We start from the raw sequence: 21,470 nt of genomic DNA, 5'->3' as shown, positions 1-21,470 counted from the left end.
TCAGCACCAATACTCCACCAACGCTTACAGACGCCAACACCGCAGCACGCAACCTCCACCCATGGATCTCCAACCACGCTGACACCCTGGCACCCCTCAAGAAAAGACCATGCAAACAACACTTCAAGAAGGCCAACTGGTTCACTTCCACCCTCCACTAGTCCAGCCCCACCTGCTGACGTCTTGAGAAGAGATGGAACCACAACATCAATCAACTCCGCAACACAGTCAGCCGTGCACCGTTGGCGCATGGCAGCCATTATACGCCAACTCATGGGCAAAGACAGTGGGGCTTATTCATGAGCCTCTTCTGACAGTTTCGCCCCACCGGTGCATCATTTCCTTGACATACTTGCAGAATGATTCTTGCACCATGTTGCACCATATTTTCAAAGTGATGCAATTAGGCATATGCGTGACCTTGTGAAGCCCTGTGGCACATTATTCCTGCATCAGGTATGATGTATGCAGGGTGGGTGCCCCACGCAACAAAGCCTCATAGGAGTGACACAGTGAAATCCAACAGATTTCACTGCATCTATTCTAGGAAGCCACTGCATCAGTACCTCAGTGAAGCAGTGCCACAGGGATAGGCTGGCCGCATGCATAGCTTGTGACACAACTGCAGCAGTGGGTGACTTTAGCGCTGACAGATATGTCGGGATTCCAGAAGTATCTGTCATTAATTGCGACATGGAGCACTGTGCGGTGAATACAGTGTATCTATGGTGTCGCAAGAAGGGCATAGTGAAAAGTGTTGCAATGCTGTTTTCATGAATGATGCCCAGGAATGCACCCTATCTTATTGATGGTGCACATTCCTGCCCTGTAGTTTTGCTGCAGGCCATCGCAGCAACATTCCTTGCAGCACAGTCCAGCACCAAAACCTTCTGAAATGAGGCCCCAAGTGTTTGCACCAATTTTAAGACCTGCTATTTTCTGGTCTTAATAAACTGCCTCTAACTGCAGTTAGAGGAAGTTTTTTTTGTTTTGCACCATACAAGGAATTCCTTGTAAATATCGCAAACTGGGGTTAGCGGCAGTTTTTGCACAGTAACATCTACCAATCATCTAATTTCTGTTAACTCCCACTAACAGAAGTGGTGATCTTAAAAATGCAGAAAACTGCAGCTAATTGAGGTTAGCGACAACTTGTAAATAAGGTGAAAACAAAGTAGCCACCGTAACGTACAAAAGTTGACACTACGGCAGCATTAACTCCCTGTACACATGCCCCTCAGTTCTACTGCCATTGCATCCACATGGCCCCTGAGATGCTTCCTTGTGTTGGTTATGGCAGTCAAGATCCTGTCGAGTTTACAGTCTGTATGCTCCAGGGGGATGACTGTCTGCGGCATGCCTGCAATTTGTGGTTTGTGACCTCCTCCCACTGTGTCCAGACACCCTAATGGTCGAGCTGCTCCAGTGCCTCAGATCCCCATGTGCCGTCCGTGTCGTGTATCAGGGGCAGATCTCAAAGCCATGTCTAAAGTGCACAGGCCTAAACAAACCAGTATTCAGAAAGGTGGCAATCCAATTGTATGGGGGCCTGTTGCCTAAGGAGCCCAGACTTTGCAGGGGCTACCTCTGTGAATCATGCGAGGGCCCCTCATAATCAAATACTTGGACCAGCCTCACACCCCGGGCAATGGCTCTTCTGACTCCTTTCACCCAGAGGGTCACGAGCAGTCCCTGTGAGAGGTGTGTGGCAAAGGCAAGGTCACAGTAACCAAGACCTCCCATCTGAATGCTCTTAAACCCTCCCCACACACTCTCCAATGTGCATGGATGGTGGCAGGTCAAGAAGCCTCTTCCGTCCCCTCCCTGTGGGCCTCACAATGCCTAGACAAATACTAAACTTCACAGCGATGAGATGTAGTCTATGAAAAGGGAATATGAGTAGAAAGGGAGCGTGTGGCCCTCTGAAGCTGTGATATTCAAATCCAGTGATTCATCCAAGGCAGTCTCTGAGCTTCCTCCTTTTCATTTACAGGAGTCAGGATCCTCCCTCATGTGCAACATTTAAAGTCCAAATTCCTTCTACATGTACTTGAGACAATACGATTTTGAGCTGAATTAAAATAATAAAGAAAAAAGGAACTCTCATCGGCATCTAATCTGTGGTTCTTATGTTTGCTTGTGACTTTGTGTTTGGGCTGGCCATTTATTGAATGTGTACTTGCATAGGACTTGATGTAAATGAATGTACTACCATGAAAATCAATATTGTCTGGGCACTGTGCATCCTTCACAATCCTACCACTTACTACTAAGGATGTTTTACTAGGTTATCTCTTAGGGGGTCATTACGATGGCAGAAAGCCCGCCACCGCCAGCCGAGCGGTGGCAGACCCGCCCCCCATCGGATAGCAATTTCCCCCGCCACATTACAATGGTGGGGGAATCGCTTTTTGACTGCGGCGGTCGCAAAGACCGCCTGCCATGCTTCCGCCACAGGCAATTGTACCGATTGCCTGGCGGAGCGGTCAGCATGCCTAAAATGGTGGTGGTCCCTTGAAGGCACTGTCCGCCAAATTACGATGCTGGCTGTAGCCAGCCTTTCCATGGCTGCAAAACCGCCATGGAAAGTCTGGCGGGGATTGGTTTTGGGGACCCGTTGCGGGCACCACTTGTGTTGGCGTGAGGTGGTTGCCTGCAACATAGTGCAGGGAAAGGCACTACGTGCATTTTTACTACTGCGGTAGGTGCTGCAGCCAGAAGCACCCACTGCAATGGTAAACATGCAAGATGCGACCGGCACGGTGGTGGACGCATCATAATTTCATGTGAGGTACCTCGGCCATACAGTCGGGCTGTCCCAAGCACCACCTCAATGCCATCGTAATCACCCCCTTAGTTCAGATTCCTGGTGATGCCATCATTGCACCCCTATATCGTTGCTAATTGCACGAAGATTGACTCTGAATGGCCTTACCTCACCTGAACATGCTGAGCACATTCTACACTAATTAGCAATTCCAATTTCGTATAATTCTATGGCTTAGTATTCTTCGTAATCTGATTAACATTGAATATACAATATCAACAAATGTTCTCTACTGCAGTATCTGCCTAACTATAAAGGTTCCTTGAAGAGCCATTTGTCGCGGGACGCTCTTGGCAAAATCCAACTAAATATTATTGCAGTTTTCAAATACTAAAACACAACTGTGAGATGAGATCAAAACTCTGAAATATTTCTGAACCCATCCTTTTTAAGTTACAGATATCCTACCAGAGAGCAATTATAATCCAGCGGTAGGGTGCTTCAGTTGAATATTTTGGAGAACGTGACTTCAGAGCTCCAGAAGCTTGGTGAAAAAAGACTAATGGTCTGCCCAGAAAACTGTGAGACCTCTGTCTGTATGGTGCATTCCACGTTGTTAGACTCTTAGTACAAGCATCAACATAGTTCATCCTTTGCGGAGTATATTTGCCCCAAGCTGGAATAATACATTCCCAAGGAAGACTGGGGAATGGTCCTCATACTGACGTTTATCAAACACAAATGCTCATATTTTAGATACATGTGACAAACCTGCCATTTTGCTTACTAGGTTCAATATTCCCTAGATATTGCCTACATTTTCAGAAGTTTGTTTTTATATTAATTAACAAGGCTTAATTAACAAGTGTAGAAAATGAATAACCTAAATTGCATTTGTAAAGCACACTTTCACCCAAGGGTATCTTTGCGTTGAATAACAGATGTTTATTTTTACCCAACTCAAAGGTACTCATTTTATTGACCTCAGAAGGATGAAAGGCTGAGTGTACCCACCAGGATTTGAACCTGTGATCATGAGGTCAAATACAGGCCCCTACAGTGGACGCATTAGTCACCTGAGCCATCAGACCTAGCTAGAATGACCTTGCTGCCCCCCATTTTCACACCGGTCTAAACGGATCTATGATAAACTTTGAGTATTGCAGAAAATATCTTTTGTAGAATTCATCCAAATCCACAAAGTCTTCAAATGTGACAAACATCACAGGCTCCATACTACCATCCTAGCAGAATGGGGTATGTGCTAGTCAGTACTTCACTTGCTTGTTGTTCTTGGTATGAGACACTTATTATATTCACTTGCTGAATCTGCGGTTTGAACGCACCTACTTAAACTATTGGAAGAATCCCCTAAGAAGAAAGACTCAGCTTGCTTGTGAAAGACCCTGAGAAAGTCCAGCTATTAAAATAATTGGAAGAGTTGGCATGAATGAATGTCAGAATGCGCCTGTTAGAAATATCATGAGGAATTATGTTAGAATGATTAGTATAATCAATCAATCATTCAATCAGCATTTGTAGAGCGCTGCACTGTCAGCCCTGTGGGGTGAGAGGGTCTCTGTCGAAAAGCCAGGTCTTGTGGAAAGGATGGGAAAATGGAAGAAATGAGCAGAGAAAGGCAAAACAGAGGGCAGAAAAAAGAGGGAGCAGAAAAGGCAAAACATAGGACAGAAAAATGAGTAGAAAAGGCAAAACAGAGGGCAGAAGAGGGGAAAACAAAGGGCAGAAAAACAAGCATAAAAGCCCAGCGGACAGAAAAACAAGCAAAAAAGGCAAAAGAGAGGGCAGAAGAATGAGCAGAAAGGCAAAACAGAGAGCAGAAAATGGCCGGTAAAGGCAAAACAGAGCAGAAGAGGGCAAAACAGAGAGCAGGAAAGAAGCAGAAAAGACAAAATGAAGGCCAGAAAAATGAGCAGCAAAGGCAAAACAGAGCAAGAAACGAGCAGAAGAGGCACAAAGCTGGACAGGAGAACTGTAGCAGGAGAATCTGGCACAAGCACCTGCTCAATGGGTTTGCACCTGCTCAATGGGTTTGCGGGGCAGCCCCCATTAAGTAGGTCCTGGAGGGAGGGTGTGACAATGGGCGGTGGTTGGAGGTAAACAGCAGGAAGAGGTGAAGAAACAAGCATAAGGAGGCAAAATAGAGAGCAGAAAAACAAACAGACAAAGGCAACAGAGGGCAGATGAATGAGCAGCAAAGGCAACACAGAGCAGAAGAGGGCAAAACGGAGGGTTGAAATTTAGCAGAAAAGGCAAAAAAGAGGGCATTATAACAAGCCGCAAAGAAAAACAGAGAGCAAAAAACTCAAGGCAGAAAAATGCTCACAAAAGGCAAAACAGTGCAAGACATGAGCAGAGGAGGCACAAACCAAGGGCAGCAGGTAAGCAGACAGCTGAGAGTAGCTGACTGTGGGCAAGCTGTACAAGAGAACTGTAGTGGGGGAGCTGGCATGAGCAACATCTAGAAAAGTGATTTGTCAAATCTACCCATGTGGACCATTAATAGAATTCACTTGTTGCAGCCGCTGGAATCATTTGTCTGTTGGTGGGAAATGTTTGTGAAGACCACTGCTGAACAAGTGGCAGCAATAACTAACATGGAGGGATTGAGCTCTACAGAAAACATACAGTTAGAAGAGGGGGTTCGAGCAAATGGAGAGTACTTGTAAATTGGATGAGTAGTGAACACACTGAAGCCAGATCGAAGGCAGCTTTTTGAAAACTATGTAGAATCTTGCAGAAAATGTGTCTTTTCTGCATAGTCACCCCCAAATTTTTGCCTTTTTCTGGACCCTGTGTTTTTGCTCTGTCCACTATTACCCTTGCTAAGAGGTGTAAAGTGCCTGTGGTCCCTGTTAAACATGATTATATTGTCTTATCCCTAATTTATGTATTTGACGTGCCTATTAGCCCTAGTGTGTGATACAGTAAATGTACTCAGAGCCTGGAAGTGAAATTGATTGGTGGGCTGCAGCCTATTGTGCCATCCACAGAGTGGGCCTAGAAAACATGGCTTTAGGCCTACCATATGTAGCCTGCCTACCACAGCCTAAAAACCTGCTGTTGCACTTGTCAAAATGCCCATTTTTGACAAGTTGAAAATCCTGCTTTTAAATAATATCAAACACACCTTGGTACACCATGTTGCCCCCTGGGTAGGGTGCTTGATATTTAAAAGTAAAATATGTGTGAAATTAAAATAGGCATGATCCTACCGTGACTAGGCACCATAAACTATTTTTATTGACATGGCTGTAGCTGAATCCTAAAAAATGTTAAAGTACAGTTTATAAAATGTAACCTGTAATTTATGACAGGATCAGGCTATAAAAGTAATTCAAAGACAATTTATTTTGATAAACATAGTTTATTGAAGTTTGCACATACAATGTGAACATTGTGACATACATGGGATTTGTCAGATATAATTGCAAAGCACTGGCATTCTGTTGGCATAATACAGCACTACAGTTTAGCAGCATCTCCATCCTCAGACACTGTCATGGACTCTTTGACTCAGCCACTTTCCCCATACAAGCTTGTATTTATGGGGACAGCTCCATGCCTCATAGACTGGTCCTTCCTGCATTGCGTACCAGTCCACCCCTCAGCGCTATTGTGAAACAGTGGGAGGAGAAGGGGATTTCCAACATGTTGCAATATCCCATTTAGCAACCATAATGGCCGTCCCCAGAAAGGAGTGATTGGCCCTTGTGCCTCCAGATCCCTCGAGAACAACCAGAAGAAGTACTAGGGGAGAAAGGGGAAGTTCCCATGCTCAGTCAATTTCCCCACGACTGCAGACCAAAATGATTGAATTATATAGGTCAAGACCAAACCCTATGATATAAGTCAGCAGGAGCTGCTCTATAGTGGGGACATGTAGATGTGGGCAGCAGTTTGGCTCAGTAGAGCCTATCCAGGAGAGATATGCCCCATAAAAGTAATAGGTTTGAACCAGTTGTAGTTTAGACGAGGTGGTGATCACCCACTGTGTTATTAGTGCATCCCACCAATCTTCCTCAAGAGGAAACAGCCATGCCTCCCATCAGGCTCTCAGGTGGTCTAAGGTGCCTGGTGCATTGACTTTCAAGGTGTGGCAGATTGTAGAGACTCCACCTTTACCTACGTCACCCATCAAAAGCTTAGCTTCCAATGGATTGAACACAGGAAGTGTATCAGTCTGGAGGAGGTGTGATTGAAGTGCATGTCTCAGTTGGAGATATTTATATAACTGTGTGTGAGACAGTGCGAACGTGGTTTGAAGTTCTTAAATGGAACGCATGTGAATCCCTGGCCAAATGTCTCTAAGGTGTGAAATTCCAATAAGGTCCTATCATTCATACCCCTCCAAAGTCACCATCTCCTGCAACCAAGTATCATGCCAAAGAGGTGTCTTTTGCATGAGTTTGGTGTCCCACTGACTATGACGTAAAGAGGCCCTCCAGGCTTTCAGGGCCATTTTTGTCACTGTGGGTGTAGAGTGGGGATGAGAGAACCATAGAGCATAGAGTTGGAGGAATTCCATAATTGTTAACTCCAGGTGGTAGGCAGGGTCTGACCAACCCCGTTAAACCAATCATGGATGGCCAGTAGGTGTGAAGCTACGTGATAAAGGTAGAGATTTGCCATTCCCAGCCCATCATCATAGGGGCCTTGTTGGCAATGGGCAAATGCAAGGCGAGCCCTGGGGTCAAGCCAGAGAAAGGATATAGCAACCCTGTCCAGAAACCGGAAGCATTTCCTTGGTATGGGAAGTGGAAAGTTTTGAAAAGTGTATAAAAAGCAAGGTAGGATCATCCACATATACATGGCGATACGGCCCATAACGTTTAGCGGGAGAGATTACCATTTGACAAGATCAGCTCTGGCCTTCCGTAGCAGGGGCTTACAGTTGAGAGACCAGGCAAGTTTGAGTGTAGGGCAATCAAGATGACCAAGTACTTGAAGCTAACACAACAGATGGGTATGTTGCTCTGCCAGTCAAAGCAGCCTCAGGATGAGGCCAGGGGTACCAATATCAACTTGGCAGGGACCTGATGCTGCTCCAAAGCAGTGCAGGCGATGTAAATATAAGGGTCCTCTTTGTGCCAGGTTCGCTAACTAAAGCAGGACATCATCTGCGTACAGCGGTATACGGTCTTCATGACCCTCGCCCCACCTCCACATGGGTCTGTGCATCAACCTGGATAAGTTGTGCCAGAGTCTCTATCGTAAGCGCACAGAGGAGCAGGAATAGGGGGCAACCCTGCCTAGTCCCTCTACCTATAGGGAATGCATAGAAGAGAACTCCATTAGTATAGCGCTCGTACCATGCCAACTCCAGCACCGGTTGAGGGTAGTCCCAGCCCACCATATCAAATGCCTTTTTGAAATTTATGAAAAGAAAAACAAAGTAAAAAGATAACAGATGACAGTGGACCAGAGCCACATGAATCTGGCAGAGCCAGTGTCGCGTGCCATGGGTTTTCATGAAGGCACATTGGTCAGGATGTATCAGTGTGGGTAATACCTGCTTAAGGTGGGCAGCTAGGGGAGGTCGCAAAGATCTTAAACTCCCCTTTGATCAGGGATATTGGGTGGCAGTCAGCTCATGAAGCAGATGGTTATGTGTTTTGGGAATCACCACGATTGTGGCTGTATCTATCTCAATGGGAAAGGTACCCTACTCCCCCACTTCCCTACAGAGAGACAGGAGCTGCGGAGTCAAGACATCTCGGAGTGCCAGATAGCATTCCACTAGCAACTCATTGGGACCAGGAGTCTTCTCAGTCGCCTCTGTCAATAAACAATAAAGCTGCTTCCCCTTCCTCCTCCGAGAAATGTTTGTCCAGGATCTGGGCTTTGGCTGGAGAGACAGGAACCTGAGTGGAGATGGACGCATCTCTCCCAGAGGGGCAGTATATAGATGGTGGTAGTAATGAGCAAATGTTTGTGTAATGTCAGGGAGGGAGTGAAAGGCAGCCAATACAGCAGCTTCCCATTTTTGTCCCTGTGAGAAGTTGGCCTGGTATATGATGTTCACTAGTTAAAGTGACCACCTTGTACCATGCCAAGCAACCCTTATGGTGTGGTTGTAAGTCAACCTTTTCGGACTAGCTGCCCTAGTGGTAGCGTAGGCTAAGCAGTCTTTGAGGCTAAACTCGTGAAGCGTGTTAAGCCAGCTGTTTTACCAAAAGTAACCCCCTTTTATACCAATGAAAGGACACAAAACAGATATATATTCAAAATATATATGTATTTATTTCTCAAAGTAACCCCTAGTCTCTTTATGAGCACAGGAGCACAAATCGTCAAACAAGATTACAGTAGAATACACAGAAGTTGCACTTTATATGGATAGGCCCTGGTGGCCACTCAAACCATATACTAAAATAGTGGTATAAGTACCACGAACAGAAAAGGGAAAAGGCCTAGGGCCTCTAGAATTGCTGGGCCTACAAGGAGCTAACTTCAGTTAGTGACCAGGAGGTCCACGGGTTGCGTGTGCAGAGCAAATAGTCACACGCGAGCTCCCATAGGTTTCAATGGGTGCGTAAAAAGTACAAAGTTACTGCAAAAGGAATCTTCCGGATGACCTAGGAACTTAAGATTGGAAACACAGACACTAGAGATGATTCTCTACACTTGGGCACCGGAGTGCCAGCTTTACCTCACCCACAGGAAGCGGGTGCATAGGCGTCGAAGTGCGTCGGGTTTTTTCTATCTGTTCCGTGGAGCCTGTGGACAAAGATGCTGCAGGCGGTCGGTCTGGAAGAGATGCGGTGGATCCAAGAGTGGATCGGAGATGTTGAAGACCTGTAAGCAGAGGGGACAGTGTTCACAGTCACTAGCCAGTGACCAGCGTGGCACCAGGTGGGTACCAGGCGATGTCGGGTGCAAACAGGAAGAAAGGTGTAGCTTGTCTCTGCAGCCACGTGGTCCCTGAAGGTTGACGACATCCAGGAGTCGGTTCACGAGCTGTCCCATGCAGGCTCTCGCTGTCGGCGGTGTCGGCGACTTGATCGAAGCAAACAATCCTTGGCAAAAGCAATTGTTGTAGGAAATAAAATAAGCTGATGGTTCTGACCAGCAAGGTCAGAGGGACTGCTCCTTTGGAGGGGAGCAAGGGCCGGTCTGGAGCAACCAGACCAGCGGTGTATTTTGTGAAGTTCGTCGCCAAGATGGCCACTAGCCAGCGGGCCAGCAACCGGTTAGGCGCATCGAGTGGCAAAATGCAGAAGGGCCCCACGCAGATCGTGGAGATGCTGGAGGGCTCACCTTTGGTGCAGATGCTGCTCGGATGTTGGGCTTCTCAGATCCCAAAGCACAACTTGGAGGGAGCCTCGGTTGTTGCACTTGTCAGCTTGTGGTGGTCGTTCCAAGATGGCTGGCTCCACGTGTCTCGGTGCCTCCACGGGTCTCCTTTTTTCAGGGACTGTGGATCGGGCGGTGAGAGGTCTGGAGGTCCAGGTCTTGACAGTCTCTGGGCTCGGGCTACGGCGGGAGGCGGCGGCAAAGCAGACGTTGATTCGCTGGATGGTGCTTGCGTTAGCAAGGTGGTCACTCCCTGACCACAGGGGAGATTGGCTTCAGCCCTCTGTGCGGCAGAGCGTCGAAGTTCCCGTCTTCTTCTTAGTTTCAAGTTGATTCCAGGATGTCTGAAGTCTTAGGACACAGCTCCTACCTTTAAGCAGATTCTAGGGGCCGGCCTACCTGCTAGGTCCCTCCCTAAGGGTGGGACCAGGAAGGGGGGTGGTTACATCCCCAATCCTTTGTCCAGCTCGCCCCAGGCCCGGGACTGGTGTGCCCCAGGACCCGTTTGAACTGGCATATGCACCGAGGCTCCTTGTGAGCCTCAGGCATGTCTGGTTCTATTCAAGCCCTACCTGACCAATACACAAAATCCTGTCTGGGGTGGTGCACGAACCTCCCCTGGCAGGAAACCCTTTGTCCACACCTCCCAAGCTGGAAGGACTCCCAGCAGCAGGAGGGCAGACTTGTGTCTGTGGTGGCAGCATCCATTTTGTGGAGCTGTGGCTATGTCTGATTTTACCCGGGTTTCAGGTACTGTACATGTCGTGTCCCTCTAGAAGGGTGGAATGCTAACCCCGTCGCCAGAATTGGCGAGGGGTTAGTATTCCAATTCGTATGACACCTTACTCGACATGTTTTGATAAAGCCAAACCAAAGAAAGCATTTAACCGCGAGGTTCATAATGCACTTAAGAGTATATGGTATGACGATATCTGGAAACAGTAGAAGGAAGTTGTTCCGACCACTGCAGACAGGCTCAGCTCATGCCAGAGCACCATCTCACATGGAACCAAGCACTCTGCCTTAAGGATTGTTAAGGCCTGCCATAGGAGTGACTTATAGGTTTCCAGGTGTCCCATTTAAGGTTAGGTATAGGTATACTACACCTAAGTAAGAGGTGGTTACACCAACTTACCCCAGCTGAGTGATCAGCCAGTTGTGTCAAATTTGTTAGGCCAGGCCAGGGGTGGCATAATACATGCTTCAGCCCCAGGTAGGCCTTAGATACACCAATGCCCTGGGTACCTAGTGTACACTGGTACAGGGGCTCACAGGGTGATCCAATTCCAATAGGTTATGCACCTAGGGTGCACAGTGTCAATTTAGTAGAGAGAACAGCAGGCTGGGGGTCTGATTGGCAGGCCCACAGCCTCAATACGTCAAAAACCAGTGAAGCAAAAAGCAAAAATTTGGGGTGACCATAGGATAGCAGACCCTACTCTCCTACACAACCCCCCCCAAACGCTGGGACATTAAACTAGCCTTGACCAGTCTCGTCTTCATGTCCTAAGTGGAAGTACCTGGAGAGACCATCTGCATTCCCATGGTCAGTACCTGGCCGGTGCTCCACTGTAAAGTCCATCCCCTGTAGGGAAATGGACCACCTAAGCAGTTTGGGATTTTCACCCTTCATCTGATTTAGCCACAAGAGGGGCTTATGGTCGGTCTGAATCTTGAAGTGAGTGCCAAACAAGTATGGCCTCAGCTTCTTCAGGGCCCACACCACAGCAAAGGCCTCCCTCTCAATAGCTGACCAATTCTTCTCTCTGGGGGTCAACCTTCTGCTAATAAAAGCAATGGGGTGGTCTTGACCATCTACATTAAGTTGTGACAGCACAGCTCCCACACCCAACTCAGAAGCATCTGTTTGGACAATAAACTCTTTGGAGTAGTCAGGACTTTTCAGGATAGGTGCAGAGCACATGGCCTCCTTCAGGTCATCAAATGCCTTTTGACAGCTTACTGTCCACTGAACCTTTTTGGGCATCTTCTTGGATGTCCGATCATTAGGAGGAGTCACAATGGACCCATAGTTCTTAACAAACTTCCTGTAGTACCCAGTCAAGCCCAAGAAAGCTCGAACTTGAGTCTGGGTGGTTGGAGGGGACCAATCCTTGATGGATTGTATCTTACTCTCCAGTGGTTGAACTTGGCCTCCACCTACAAGGTGGCCCAAATATACAACCTTACTCTGCCCTATCTGGCATTTAGTAGCCTTGATAGTGAGGCCTGCCCTTTGCAGAGCCTCAAGAGCCTTCTTCAGGTGGATCAGGTGATCCTCCCAGGTGGAACTAAAGACAGCAATGTCATCAAGATATGCTGCGCAAAAGTCATCCAACCCAGTAAGGACTTGGTTCACCAGCCTTTGGAAGGTGGCAGGTGCATTCTTCAGACCAAAGGGCATCACCACAAACTGATAATGCCCACCTGGGGTTGAGAATGCTGTTTTGGCCTTAGACTCCTCAGCTAATCTGATTTGCCAATAGCCAGCTGTTAAGTCAAATGTGCTCAAAAACTTTGCAGAAGCTAGTTTATCTATGAGCTCATCTGCCCTTGGAATAGGGTGTGCATCTGTCCTGGTGACAGCATTGAGTCCTCTGTAATCCACACAGAAACTCATCTCTCTCTTGCCGTCTTTGGTGTGAGGTTTGGGGACCAGAACCACTGGGCTAGCCCAGGGGCTCTCTGAGGGTTCAATGACACCTAATTCCAGCATTTTATGTACCTCAGCCTTTATACAGTCCCTGACGTGGTCAGGTTGTCTGTAAAGCTTGTTCTTTACAGGCAGACTGTCACCAGTGTCCACCACATGGGTGCACCAGTCAGTTTGACTAGGTATCAAGGAAAACATATGTGAAAATGATTGTAGAACCTGTCTACATTCAGTCTGCTGATGGGCAGTGAGGTTGCCTCCAAGGGTCACTCCTTCAACTGAGCCATCTTCAGGGTTCTGAGACAACAGGTCTGGGAGAGGGTCACTCTCTTCCTCCTGTCCCTCATCTGTAGCCATGAGCAAGCCCATGTCTGCCCTGTCAACATATGCTTTAAGCCTGTTAACATGGAGTACCCTGTGGGGACTCCTGGGAGTTCCTAGGTCCACCAAGTAGGTGACCTCTCCCTTCTTTTCCAGGATTGTATGGGGTCCAGACCACTTGTCTTGGAGTGCTGCTGGGGCCACTGGCTCCAACACCCATACCTTCTGTCCTGGCTGAAACTCAACCAAGACAGCCTTTTGGTCATGCCAAGCTTTCAGTAAGGCCTGGCTTGCCTCAAGGTTTTTGGATGCCTTCTCCATATACTCAGCCATCCTGGAGCGGAGACCAAGTACATAGTCCACTATGTCTAGCTTAGGCTTTTTGAGAGGTAACTCCCATCCTTCCTTCACCAAACACAGTGGGCCTCTCACAGGGTGCCCAAACAACAATTCAAAGGGGCTGTAGCCAACCCCCTTTTGAGGGACCTCTCTGTAAGCAAACAGAAGGCAGGGTAGAAGGATGTCCCATCTTCGCCTGAGCTTTTCAGGTAATCCTTTGATCATACCCTTTAGGGTCTTGTTGAATCTCTCAACAAGCCCATTGCATTGTGGGTGATAAGGGGTGGTGAACTTGTAGTTGACACCACATTCCTTCCACATAGCTGTTAAGTATCCTGACATAAAGTTGGTACCTCTGTCAGATACTACCTCCTCAGGAAACCCCACTCTGGAGAATACTCCCAGCAGGGCCCTGGCCACAACAGGAGCTGTAGTGGTCCTAAGGGGAATTGCCTCTGGATACCTGGAGGCATGATCCACTACCACCAGTATAAATCTGTGCCCAGATGCAGTGGGAGGATCCATGGGACCCACTATATCTATTCCCACTCTTTCAAAGGGGACCCCCACCACAGGTAGTGGTATTAGCGGGGCCTTTGTTGTGCCACCTGATTTGCCACTGGCTTGGCAGGTCACACAGGAGCAACAAAACTCCTTTGTATCTTCATTCATATGAGGCCAGTGAAAGTGAGGGACAAGTCTGTCCCAGGTCTTGTTCTGGCCTAGGTGTCCTGCTAAAGGAATATCATGGGCCAAGGTAAGAAGGAAGCCCCTAAATTGCAGAGGTATGACCAACCTCCTGGTGGCACCAAGCTTGGGGTCTCTAGCCTCTGAATAAAGGAGCCCTTCATCCCAATACACTTTATGGGTACCTTGAGCATTCCCAGCAGCCTCAGCAGCAGCCAGCTGTCTGAGGGGTTCAAGAGAGGGACAGGATAACTGAGCCTGCCTCAAGTCAGCCCTTGAAGGTCCCCCTGTCCCCAGAAACTCAACCTGATCAGGTTCAAGCTCTTCAGGGACAGTTCCTTCAGGGTCCTCTAGATCAGTTTCCTGGGAAGGCTGATCATCACTCTGAGGCAGGGGGGAAGGCACAGCCTTGACCCTCCTGTTCTTCTTCTTGGTAGGTGCTTGGTCCATTGTTCCAGGATCCAAGACCTGAGGTTCAGTGAGGCACTTTTTGGCCTGTGCCCTGGTCACAGCAAGGACATGTGATGATATACCTAACATCTCTGCATGAGTCCTGTACTCCACTTCTGACCATAGAGAACTCTCTAGGTCATTGCCCAACAAACATTCTACTGGGAGGTCTGCACTAACCACAACCCTTTTGAGGCCAGTTACCCCTCCCCATGAGAAGTTAACAACTGCCACACTATGTGAAGTAGTGGCATTGCTGGCATTGGTCACCAGGTAGTTCTCACCTGGTATGTACTGTCCAGGGTCCACAAAGCCTGGTGTCACCATAGTGACACTGGCACATGTGTCCCTGTAGGCTTGAGCCACTTTTTCGTTTATTAAAGGAGTCTGTCTGTACTTGCCCAGGTTACTGGGGCTCACAGTCAGGGACAAATCAATGTCCCCATCACAGATAAAGACTGCCTGTGTCAGGGTTCTGTCTAAGTCAGAATCTCCTTCAGTTCCCATAGTGATTCCCACTACACCCTTTGTCTGGGGACCAACACTGCTAACAGTAGTACTGGGAGCAGGTGCCGTAGGGGCAACAGTGTTGGGGGCTCCACCCTTTTTGCAATCACTAGTCCAGTGAGTTGTATTTTTACAATGATTGCACCAGGGTTTCTTCTGACCTTCTTTCTTCTTTTTGGACTGTTGGGACCCACCCTCCTTAGCAGTAGTTTGGGGCCCTGTTGAAGACTTCTGGTCTTTAGGTTTCTGATCTCCACCCTTTTGGTCTGTTTTCTTCTGATCACCCCCTTGGCCCTGGTTCTGGTTCTTTTGCTTAACCCTGGTTCTGACCCATTTGTCTGCCTTCTTTCCCAATTCTTGGGGAGAGGTCAGCTCAGAGTCAACCAAGTGTTGATGCAGTTGCTGGTTTTGACAGTTATTTAAAATCTGTTCTCTCATCATCAAATTGTACAATCCTGTATAATCAGATACCTTACTTCCCAGCAACCAACCCTCCAAAGCCTTAGTGGCACATTCAACATATTCAGACCAGTCCTGAGTCTGTGTCTTTTGGGTGTCTCTGAACATTAACCTGTACTGTTCAGTGGTTAAGCCTAACCCATCAACTAGGACACTCTTCAGGACTCTGTAATTTCTGACATCCTCTTCTCTAGTAGTGAGGAGTCTGTCTCTGCCTCTTCCTTCAAAGGAGAGCCAGAGGATTGCTACCCACTGGTCTTCAGGAACCTGCTGCACTTTGCAGGCTCTCTCAAGAGCAGTCATCCATTTGTGGATGTCATCCCCACTTTTGTAGGGGGGCACAACCTTAGACAGGTTCCTATTGTCAAATACCCTATCTTTGTCCTTAGGGACAATGCTGCCACCAGTGGGTATAGACCCACTCTCTCTAGGTTGCCTGGCCTTGTTCAGTTTTTCTTCCATCAGGGCTACTTCTAGCTCCTGCTTCCTGATCCTCAACTGGGCTTCCTGCATTCTGGCCTCATGTTCCCTCCTCTGAGGGGTGGTCAGTCTCCTTCTGGAGTGACCTTGAGAGCCTCTAGAGCCATGGGAAGCATTGGAGTCACCTGAGCGATTCCTTTGCCTCCCAAGCCCTGTGTTAAGTCCACTGGGGAGATCCAATGGGGTGAACCCACTGTCAGTCCCCAATAGCCTTAGTTTAGCTGGGCCAAGTATAACACTTGGCACTGGGCTAGTTCTCCCTTCATCCTCACTCACATCTGTATCCCCCTCACTTTCCTCCTCTGTAGTATGGTGTTCATCTAAGGGATGGCTATTGGAAGGGGGTACCTCAGTGGCATCTTCAGAAGGGGGCCTCCTGTTCCTGTCCCTAAGGGGGCTAACTGGGAAGCTTTCTCGAGCTCTTTCTGATTCTCATCATTCTGTAAGAGTTCTCTGAGCTCAGCAGAGGTAGGGTTCTTGGGCTGTTTAAGGCCTCTAAGAGTTGCCAAATGCCTGAGCTCATTTTGATTAAGGGTAGCAAAGATGGATGGTGCCCTCTGGGGGTCACTCTCAACAGAGATGGGTACAGTGGACCCCTCTGCCCCAGCCATTGCTCTTAAGTGTGGGTGGATGTGTTGCAATCTACCTACACTTGGGTTTACCTACTAAACCTATCTAGTAGTTGTAGTCAGGGTGTGCTACTCCCTTTGCTCTACAACAACTAAGTTCAGTAGAACTTATGTATATCTAATCTTGTTTTATATGTACCTACAGGTACCTATGTGATCTTTCAATTGGTAACCAAGAGATTACAATGGTAAAACACAGCAAGCTCAAATCCCACCGCTGCCACCAATGTGAGAAGTTGGCCTGGTATATGATGTTCACTAGTTAAAGTGACCACCTTGTACCATGCCAAGCAACCCTTATGGTGTGGTTGTAAGTCAACCTTTTCGGACTAGCTGCCCTAGTGGTAGCGTAGGCTAAGCAGTCTTTGAGGCTAAACTCGTGAAGCGTGTTAAGCCAGCTGTTTTACCAAAAGTAACCCCCTTTTATACCAATGAAAGGACACCACACAGATATATATTCAAAATATATATGTATTTATTTCTCAAAGTAACCCCTAGTCTCTTTATGAGCACAGGAGCACAAATCGTCAAACAAGATTACAGTAGAATACACAGAAGTTGCACTTTATATGGATAGGCCCTGGTGGCCACTCAAACCATATACTAAAATAGTGGTATAAGTACCACGAACAGAAAAGGGAAAAGGCCTAGGGCCTCTAGAATCGCTGGGCCTACAAGGAGCTAACTTCAGTTAGTGACCAGGAGGTCCACGGGTTGCGTGTGCAGAGCAAATAGTCACACGCGAGCTCCCATAGGTTTCAATGGGTGCGTAAAAAGTACAAAGTTACTGCAAAAGGAATCTTCCGGATGACCTAGGAACTTAAGATTGGAAACACAGACACTAGAGATGATTCTCTACACTTGGGCACCGGAGTGCCAGCTTTACCTCACCCACAGGAAGCGGGTGCATAGGCGTCGAAGTGCGTCGGGTTTCTTCTATCTGTTCCGTGGAGCCTGTGGACAAAGATGCTGCAGGCGGTCGGTCTGGAAGAGATGCGGTGGATCGAAGAGTGGATCGGAGATGTTGAAGACCTGTAAGCAGAGGGGACAGTGTTCACAGTCACTAGCCAGTGACCAGCGTGGCACCAGGTGGGTACCAGGCGATGTCGGGTGCAAACAGGAAGAAAGGTGTAGCTTGTCTCTGCAGCCACGTGGTCCCTGAAGGTTGACGACATCCAGGCATCGGTTCACGAGCTGTCCCACGCAGGCTCTCGCTGTCGGCGGTGTCGGCAACTTGATCGAAGCAAACAAGCCTTGGCAAAAGCAATTGTTGTAGGAAATGAAATAAGCTGATGGTTCTGACCAGCAAGGTCAGAGGGACTGCTCCTTTGGAGGGGAGCAAGGGCCAGTATGGAGCAACCAGACCAGCGGTGTATTTCGTGAAGTTCGTCGCCAAGATGGCCACTAGCCAGCGGGCCAGCAACCGGTTAGGCGCGTCGAGTGGCAAAATGCAGAAGGGCCCCACGCAGATCGTGGAGATGATGGAGGGCTCACCTTTGGTGCAGATGCTGCTCGGATGATGGGCTTTTCAGATCCCAAAGCACAACTTGGAGGGAGCCTCGGTTGTTGCACTTGTCAGCTTGTCGTGGTCGTTCCAAGATGGCTGGCTCCACGTGTCTCGGTGCCTCCACGGGTCTCCTCTTTTCAGGGACTGTGGATCGGGCGGTGAGAGGTCTGGAGGTCCAGGTCTTGTCAGTCTCTGGGCTCGGGCTCCGGCAGGAGGCGGCGGCAAAGCAGACGTTGATTCGCTGGATGGTGCTTGCGTTAGCAAGGTTGTCACTCCCTGACCACAGGGGAGATTGGCTTCAGTCCTCTGTGCGGCAGAGCGTCGAAGTTCCCGTCTTCTTCTTAGTTTCAAGTTGATTCCAGGATGTCTGAAGTCTTAGGACACAGCTCCTACCTTTAAGCGGATTCTAGGGGCCGGACTACCTGCTAGGTCCCTCCCTAAGGGTGGGACCAGGAAGGGGGGTGGTTATACCCCCAATCCTTTGTCCAGCTCGCCCCAGGCCCGGGACTGGTGTGCCCCAGGACCGGTTTGAACTGGCATATGCACCGAGGCTCCTTGTGAGCCTCAGGCATGTCTGGTTCTATTCAAGCCCTACCTGACCAATACACAAAATCCTGTCTGGGGTGGTGCACGCACCTCCCCTGGCAGGAAACCCTTTGTCCACACCTCCCAATCTGGAAGGACTCCCAGCAGCAGGAGGGCAGACTTGTGTCTGTGGTGGCAGCATCCATTTTGTGGAGATGAGGCTATGTCTGATTTTACCCGGGTTTCAGGTACTGTACATGTTGTGTCCCTCTAGAAGGGTGGAATGCTAACCCCGTCGCCAGAATTGGCGAGGGGTTAGTATTCCAATTTGTATGACACCTTACTCGACATGTTTTGATAAAGCCAAACCAAAGATAGCATTTAACCTCGAGGTTCATAATGCACTTAAGAGTATATGGTATGACGATATCTGGAAACAGTAGAAGGAAGTTGTTCCGACCACTGCAGACAGGCTCAGCTCATGCCAGAGCACCATCTCACATGGAACCAAGCACTCTGCCTTCAGGATTGTTAAGGCCTGCCATAGGAGTGACTTATAGGTTACCAGGTGTCCCATTTAAGGTTAGGTATAGGTATACTACACCTAAGTAAGAGGTGGTTACACCAACTTACCCCAGCTGAGTGATCAGCCAGTTGTGTCAAATTTGTTAGGCCAGGCCAGGGGTGGCATAATACATGCTTCAGCCCCAGGTAGGCCTTAGATACACCAATGCCCTGGGTACCTAGTGTACACTGGTACAGGGGCTCACAGGGTGATCCAATTCCAATAGGTTATGCACCTAGGGTGCACAGTGTCAATTTAGTAGATAGAACAGCAGGCTGGGGGTCTGATTGGCAGGCCCACAGCCTCAATACGTCAAAAACCAGTGAAGCAAAAAGCAAAAATTTGGGGTGACCATAGGATAGCAGACCCTACTCTCCTACAGTCCCCCTCCGTATATCCTGGCTGTGGTAGCATGCTACAGAGGCTTGGTGGCCTCTAGGGACTGGAGGTGAATGTCTTTCTGTAGGAGAGTTAGTTGTTAGGAACCGTCACAGTCGGGATCTGCTTCTAGGTTATTCTATAAGTGGAGGGCATGCCTCTCCAACTGGGTGATGTGTAGCAAGCGAGCACATTCCTGCATATGGATCCTCCCCTTGGCAAAGCCCCACAATGTGGCCTTGCTAGCGGCTCATAGAGTACCAACAGTATTAATCCAGCTCTCCTTATTCTGAAAGTATGCCTTTAATTCTTCCCTCAGAGTTTTGATGTAGGTTTTGTACTGCAGATAACAAGGATTAAGGTGCTACATGGGCCAAGGACCCTCACTGGGAGAGCACAGGTGAAGTAGAATAGGAGCATGTTCAGAAGTTTCGCGGGTGGGAATTTGGACATGGGAAATAGCATGACAATTGTGGGCTGGTAGGAAAACGAGGTCTATACGGCAGTTGGAATGATGGGCAGCCAGTGTGTGTGTGTATTGGTGGTGTCTCAGGTGCCAGTCCCTCAACACGTCACAGAAACCCAGGGCATTGGCCCAGTCAGAAAGGCGAAAGGTACCTGAGCACCTCGATGTCAAAGGGGGTCCTGTAGTATCAACTTCAGGAATGGGGACCGCATTGAAGTCTCCATCTACAACCATCAGGCCCTACGGAAGGTTTAGGAGGGCTTTAGATAAATCACAAAAGAAAGAAACGTGAGCCTCTGGTGTGGGGTAAACACTCACTATATTGACGATCTGCCCCTCAAGCATCACGTAGGTGCAAGAAAGTGACCCTGTGAATGGTGGATTGCCTGGGAGATCATAAGGGGGAAGGAATGTCTCAGCAGGATGACCACCCCCTGGGAACTGTGCAAAAACCCTGCATGAAAGACCCTGTTGTAACCCCTGCACTCCAAGAAGGGACATCGAGTCACCAAGAGATGAGTCTCATGGAGGAAGAGAACTGGGGATGGTGGCAATGGGCAATGGCCAGAACCGCAGTGCATATCACCCAGTCTAGAGGGCCATTAACGTTCCATGTCAAAATATGGAAAGATGCCATTGCAGGTATGAGGAATAATGTATGTAGCAAGAGGGTGATAAGGGGAACCATATCCTCAGAGGATCAGAGTTCTGGCACAGTGCATGAGATGAGAAGCCAGGTGTCAATGTGCATCACATGGTGTTTGATTTGTATGTGTGTCGGTGTGTAGGTGAAATGATAAAAACAATTGTCAAAATAAAATTGCAATAGCAAATTAAGGATCAACAACAATGTTGTATTGAAACCCCACCCCATACTTCCACTCAAGAAGCATCTGTCACACTAAGAAATAAAACTTGAAGGGAAAGAAACATTCAAAGAAAGGGAAGCATGCATATCAGTCCCTTCCAGATATATTGGATGGTTAGTTGCCATTAGGTTGTAGAAAAACAACATCTAGTGAAAGATGTCATCAAAGCCTATGGGTTACAAACATTGGAGGTGTTATAGTGTGGGACATTAAAAGAGGTCAGAGTGTGGTAAATTCACAGCTGGTTACAGAGGTGCTACATTCAGGAAAATCTCCCCATCTGTTCCCCAGTCCTCCTCACCCGAGATCTGGGGTCAAGGTGCTGAAGGAGGTGAGAGTGGCCACGCCAGAGGAGACCCTGAAGGTGACGGTAAGGGAACCCCTAATTCTGCATCTAGAGTGGATTTAACCTGCCTCCAATAGTCTACCACTCCTTGGCACTCCCATACAAAATTGACAATGTCCCCCTCATACATACCACAAATCCAACATCTGTACTAAATGAATGTATTAATTTTATTGTTCCTGCCACAGGACCTGTAGAATTGCAG

The sequence above is a fragment of the Triturus cristatus genome, chromosome 7, assembly GCF_964204655.1.
Source record: "Triturus cristatus chromosome 7, aTriCri1.1, whole genome shotgun sequence".
Lineage (NCBI taxonomy): Eukaryota > Metazoa > Chordata > Amphibia > Caudata > Salamandridae > Triturus > Triturus cristatus.
Note: the sequence above shows the minus strand (reverse complement) of the source record.